Source organism: Lygodium microphyllum, chromosome 18 (assembly GCF_053477565.2).
Source record: "Lygodium microphyllum isolate KBCC chromosome 18, Lygodium_microphyllum_v1.1.10, whole genome shotgun sequence".
NCBI lineage: Eukaryota > Viridiplantae > Streptophyta > Polypodiopsida > Schizaeales > Lygodiaceae > Lygodium > Lygodium microphyllum.
This window is the reverse complement of record NC_141152.1, coordinates 15,280,591-15,286,590: the sequence shown is the minus strand read 5'-3', so window position 1 is coordinate 15,286,590 and position 6,000 is coordinate 15,280,591.

Sequence of the window (6,000 nt, the reverse complement as noted above, 5' to 3'; positions counted from 1 at the left end):
CTTGGTGCAAACAATGTGGTTGATTATGTCATGCTGATATACTGTGGTTAACCGTCTTACTTCAAGGAAGCAATGGATAGACATGATAGTAAGAAATGGTATAAAGCCATGTTGTTAGAAATGGAATCTCTTGAGAAAATTGGCACTTGGGACTTGGTGTAGTTGCCTAAAGGGCAGAAAACACTTCCATGCAAATGGGTTTACAAGATGAAGGTCACTTCTGATTCGCCACTAAAGTACAAAGCAAGATTGGTTGTGAAGGGATACAAGCAGGAACATGGAATTGACTTTGATGAGATCTTCTCTCCTGTAGTCAAGATGACTACCTTGAGAACCATTTTGGACTTGGTTGTAGCTAAAGATATGGAGCTCATACAGATGGATGTAAAGACTGCATTCTTACAAGGTGATCTACATGAAGACATATATATGTAGCAGCTTGAAGAGTTTGTTGAAAAGGGAATGAAAAAATGGTATGTAAACTCAAAAGGAGTTTGTATGGGCTAAAATAGGCACCCAGAGAATGGTACCATAAGTTTGATACATTTACACAGTCTCAAGGTTTCCATAGAAGTCAAGTGGATCACTGCTTATACACCAAGAAGGCAGCAGATGGCAGCCTAATTATCTTGGTTGTGTATGTTGATGACATGCTAATTGGTGGTAGGGATACTCATGCCTTGGACTCACTAAAGAAAATTCTTCATGGCAGCTTTGACATGAAGGATCTTGGTGATACAAATCACATTTCTGCATGCAAATACTCAAAGATAGGTCAAAAGGATTACTCTATCTATCTCAGCAGGATTATATCTCCAAAATTTTATAGTGTTTCAATATGGAGGGGGGGAAAACAATTGGGGTTTCACTTTCTCCATATGTGAAACTCAGTTGCAGGGGACAGCCTGATGAGAAGGCTCAAATGGCCAAGATACCATATGCTTCAGCTATTGGCAGTTTGATGTATGCTATGGTTGCCACACATCCTAACAATGCTTTGCAATGGGAGTGGTTAGCAGATACATGGCAAACCCTAATAAAAAGCATTGGGAAGTAGTGAAAGGATATTATGGGATACCTCAAAGGCACAAAGGAGTTGTGCATCTACTTTGGAAAGCAGAAGGCATCTGTCGTTGGCTTTACGGATGCAAACTATGATGGTCATGCAGATTGCAGAAAGTCCAATTCTGGGTATATGTTTACCTTCACAAGAGGAGTAGTCTCTTGGATCTCCAGGCTACAAAAGTGTGTTGCATTACAGAGACAGAGTATGTGGCTTCCACTGAGGCATGCAAGGAGGCTTTATGGCTTTCACGTCTAGTGGGAGAGCTTGGCATTACAGAGTTACCTGTTCTCCATTGTGACAATCAGAGTGCTATCATGCTAGCAAGAATCATGTCTTTCATATGAAGATGAAGCACATATAGGTGAAGTACCACTTCATTAGAGATGTACTTGACAACAAGAGCTTTGAGCTTGTCAAAGTGCATACAGATGATAATCCTACAGACCTTCTCATGAAGGGTCTTCTAGCAGAGCAGTTTACTCATCGTCAACAGATGATGGGAGTTAGATAGATATATGTATTTCAACTTTGTACATACCTAGACTTAGCTGATTCTTTTGTCCTCTTAAGGCACATTGCCTTTAGGTGGGATGTTATTGGGAATAAAGGCCCTCGTGTAGTTTAAATGTGATCAGGTGTGAACACACCCTTAGCACTTGTACTTTCATATATATATCTATCTAAAAACCTAAATTGGTACACATGTCATTGTACCCACAAATCATGCTCACTCACTACTCTACACTCTCTCTCACTCTCTCTCTTACTAGTAAGCACGGAGTGTCTCGATCCTCGCACTTTTTGTCACGAAAGAATGAAGTTCATATGGGATTAAAAACTCATAAAAACTAGTGTGCAATCAATATGATTAGTTAATGACGGGACCTAAAATGGGTCGACACTAGCTACAGCACTAGTAGTGCCATGCACTCGCAGCTAGGAGCGTCTACAGGAAACATTTCCCTGCCATCGTATGTACATTTTGCATTTATATCATGTTTGTAGTCTAGCCCTTAACCTTCTCAGACTCCTCAAAGGGAGATCCTACACATTTTGGTGTAATTCACCATGTAGAACAACATAGGAGGCACCCCTCGGCTGATTGCTGCGGCCCCATTGCGATCCTCCTACACCTTGGGAATTGGCCCCTCGATGCGTCGCTCACATATAACACATACAAAAAAGACTCCGCTCTTGGTACCAATATTATATCATTCCAGGAGTCGTCACTTACTTGTCCCCTTGGACCCACTGTCTAGAGCTATAGCTTGGGTACCTTACTCTCTCCAACGTGGGTCATTTACAATTCAACCAATTGCTATGCATGCCAGGAATAGATACCATGTGTATGATTCATGCAATGATGGATGCCTTATTGTGTGCATAAACAATTATGGTTTAAAATCAACCTAAACAACCCTTTTAATGAATTTCCGTTAATACGCAATGCTTTGTTGTAGGAACCTAGCACCAAAGCGAACCTCGTGCTACTAGATCCATTATTTCCAAATAAACTGCATCCTAAATGTTATGCATAAAGAGAACAAGTAGACTTTGTATTATTTTAGCACTTAAACTATTGTATAACATCATCCTCCTCCTCACCGTTTAAATTTTGCTGCATTGCATAGGTGTAAAGGTTCTTTTATGTCATTTTTTGTATGTAAAAGTAATAAGTATGCACTTTAACATAAAGGACAAGGGCCAAACTGAGGCTTAACCTCATGCTTCAGCCCCATCAGACATTCACATACATAGATCTCATTTTTCCATTTTTTTCGAACACAAGAAACTCTTTTTTTCTCTATTTTTCCTATTTATTTTTAATAGAAAATAGGTATTTTTGGTTTTTTTAAATCACTGATCATTGGAACTGAAACTCAGCATTTTTCCTTATTTTATCCCACATCCACTCATTTCCCCACTCAAAATTAAAAAAACTATCAATTTTCATCAAAATTAGTATTTTTTCAAGTTTTAAAAATTTATAATTGATGTAAATTAATACGGGTTTTGCATAACAGTGATTGTAGCCCTAAAAAATAATCCAAGGAACATTCAAATAAAATTTCAGCCCATGTGCACACCATTTAGACTATAAATGATAAAAAACAAGCAAAATTCTTTCATAAAATAGAGCATACTGCCTTTTTGCGTGTTTTGGGTTTTTTGAATATTTAATTGGGACCATGTATCAACCAACCAGCCATGGATTTCAGCATAGATCTTCAGCCTTTAGCCTCCTCAGCCTCTTGGAACAATCCTGTAAAGAAAGAAGCTGAGGGGAGAGAGAAGAAGAGCTGAGGAGAGAGAAAGAGAGCAAGAAGAAGGAAGAAGACTAGAAGAAGAGAGAGAAAGAGAGAGGGGAGGAGAGAAGGGAGGAGGAAGCCATGGAAGCTGGAGATGAAGGTGAAGAGTATGATCTTGATAATAACTGGTTGCCCTAATCTGGGGCTCTTACACCTTAAATACCCCAGCTAGTGTGATGGGGTGTCTAAACCCTAGTCGGTGTGTATCCCGCTTGTTACAGTCCATCCCCACTCGGAAGGTTTTTGCCCTAAAAAACAAGGACAAAGAGAGGGGAGTGATGGGTGGGCTAAGGGAGGGTTGCGGAGTACTATTCAGAGCCCTTTGACAATGAAGATTAGGTGTGGAGAGACTAGGGACAGCATGCAGTCCGAGACCGGTTTGCTGAAGTAAATTGGTCACAACTTTTGATAGGCTGCTCCAAATAGGGCGTACCATATGTCGAAGCGGATCTTATGACGAGTACTTTCAGCTTATGTAGAATGCACATACATGTGATTTGATTAAGTACAAAATTGTTCTAAAACAGTGTGTAGTCTGCGGGGCAGAGAGTGGGCAATTTGGGGCATGACCGGCTAGTCTTCTAGTCATTGGGGTTCACGGAGGTAGGGAAAGTCATTGAGGATGGTTGTTGGGTGCCAAGAGGCTTCTTCCAAGGGTAGGCCTTGCTATTTGATGAGATATTCTTTGATGTATCGGGACCATAAGTGCTTATCTCGCTGCCCAATGATTGCTTTAGGGACATATTGAGTGATGCCCTCTTCATCTATGGGGGGAAGTTCTTCCACATAGTCCATTGAGGAGCCTACAAAGGGTTTCAGCTAGCTGACATGAAACACATTGTGGATTTTGGTGGTAGTGGGGAGTTCTAAGTGATAGGCCAAGTCACCAACTCTCTTCAAGATCCGGTATGGGCCATAGAAGTGATGGGCTAGCTTGTTACTGTTGCCCTCTTTGAGAGTTGAGTAGCGAGACTTAGGCACTTTCAAAAGAACCACTTCCCCCTCTTGGAATTCCAAATGCCTTTGTTTTTCATCAGCATAGAGTTTCATGTGTGTTTGGGCCTTTTGAAGATTTATTTTGCATTGCTGAAGTAAAGCTTGCATGCGATCCAATTCAGCTTGACTCTGAGGGTTGATCTTATCAGTAAACAAGTCTATGGGAAGAGGAACCTTATACCCATATAAGGCCTCAAAAGGGGAAACTCCAATGCTAGAGTGTGTGGAGTTATTATATACAAACTCAGCCAAGTGAAGCCACATATCCCAACTATGCTATACATCATGGCAAAAGTGCCTCAAATATGTCTCAAGCCATTTGTTCACTCTCTCAGTTTGGCCATCAGTCTGAGGGTGGTATGCAGTGGAGGGAGCAAGCTTGGTCCCCATGGAGGTGAAAACTATCTGCCAGAAGTTGCTCATAAACTTTGCATGCCGATCATGTACTATGACTTGTGATAAGCCATGTAGCTTGAAGATTTTTTCCATAAACTGAGTGGCCACCTGAGAGGCAGTATATTGGATCTTAGTGGGGATAAAGTGGGTAGTTTTGATGAGGCGATCAACTACCACATAGATAGTGTTCCACCCTTTCTTAGTCGCAGGAAGGCTAGTGATAAAGTCCATTGTGATGTGCATCCATTTCCCTTCAGGGATAGGGAGGGGGCCAATGAGTCTGAGTGTATTATCCTTGTTCTGTTGGCATGGAACACATTTGGTCACAAAGTCCTTGACATCCCTCCATAAGCCTTTCCAATGAAAACTCTTGGCAATCCTGTCATATGTTTTGAAAACACCTAAGTGACTAGCAGTGGGGCAAGAATGCATCCCTTCCATCATTCTTCTGCGTGAAGGGGGAAGTGTGCGGGATGACAATCTTACCATGGGACCAAATAAGGCCATGCTTTAGCTGATATTGGGAGTTTTCAGCCATAACCCCATGCTGTAATTTCTAAAATGCGTGGCCGAAGTGATCATCTAACAAGCCTCTTGGAGCTCTTCAACCCAATCACTATGCAATTCTGAGATAGAGGACACTTTGCATGCCCACATTCGAGAGAGTGAATCAACCACAATATTATCCTTCTCCTGCGTGTGTGAAATATCAAAGTCATAGTTCTGTAAGGTTGCCACCCATCACCTTTGCTTAGGAGTCACGGTAGACTGAGTTTGGAGGACTTGGTAGTCACTTTTTACTTGGAAGCGGCTGCCATACAAATAGTGGTGCCATTTCTTGATGGCATGGAGGATGGCCAACATCTCTTGGTCATATACATTCATTTGCATGTCCTTCTCATCAAGCTTGCAGCTTTCAAATGCAATCACACCGTGCTCTTGCAACAATATTGCACCAATACCCTAGCCACTGGCATCACAATGAATGGTAAATAGCTTAGAGAAGTCAGGGCAAACAAGGATGGGGGCTTAAGTAAGCACGTCCTTTAACTGTTTGAAGCTATGATCCACAGTGGCATCCCAAAAGAATGACTCTTTTTTCAAGCGATCTGTCAAAGGTGCTGCAATGGTGGCATAGTGCTTAATGAAGTGTATGTAGAATGAAGAGAGACCAAGGAACCCAGACAAAGAAGTGGTGGTGGAAGGAGTGGGCCAATCTCTAACACATTGCAC